This window comes from Sinocyclocheilus grahami, unplaced genomic scaffold, assembly GCF_001515645.1.
Source record: "Sinocyclocheilus grahami isolate Dianchi unplaced genomic scaffold, SAMN03320097.WGS_v1.1 scaffold6234.1, whole genome shotgun sequence".
Classification (NCBI taxonomy): Eukaryota; Metazoa; Chordata; class Actinopteri; order Cypriniformes; family Cyprinidae; genus Sinocyclocheilus; species Sinocyclocheilus grahami.
The window spans coordinates 2,397-2,980 of NW_015510712.1; the positions used below are offsets into that span (position 1 = coordinate 2,397).

The following is a 584-nucleotide window of genomic DNA, read 5'->3' on the forward strand; positions in this document are numbered from 1 at the left end:
TTGCGGCCTGTTCTGTCTGTCACCTCCTGCTGCGCAGTACTAGCTGACTGTATGAGACGCGTCCTCTCCCCGAAGCGCAGGTGGGAGAGGCCCGAGCTAAACGCGTAAACATCGGGCGTGGGACGAATGATTTTAAAGGACTGGGTGCTGCAAATGGAAGCGGATGGTTTTGTGCGCAGGCGGCGGATGGCAGCGGACACATCGGGCGGCGATGCCGCGGTGGCCGGAGCTTCCGCGGGAGCGGAGATACACTGGCTCGGCGGCAGGTTCTGGGGTGTTTCCGAGAGTCTCGTCGGCACTTTGACACCTCGAATAGCAGGAGAAACGGAGCTTCATGTTGGACATTTCTATGGTTCCCAGGAGGCCAATGATTTGTCGGAACCGGACTATGAGGGTTTGCCCCAGGGTGCCTCCACCAGCACGCACATGTTGGCAGGAGCAGTGGCAGGAATCATGGAGCATTGCCTGATGTTCCCTGTTGATTGTGTGAAGGTAAATAACGCAGTTGCAAAACATCGAGTTTTATAAAGAATTGAAGCAGAGTTAATGTGACCAGCAGGCCCTTGAAAGATCCGACAAGCTGG

At 55.8% G+C, this 584-nt stretch overlaps 1 pseudogene; it reads left to right on the forward strand.

Moving 5' to 3' along the window:
- Positions 1-6: 6 nt before the first annotated feature.
- LOC107577500 (mitoferrin-2 pseudogene) overlaps positions 7-584 on the forward strand; it is a 9,032-nt pseudogene continuing 8,454 nt past the window's right edge.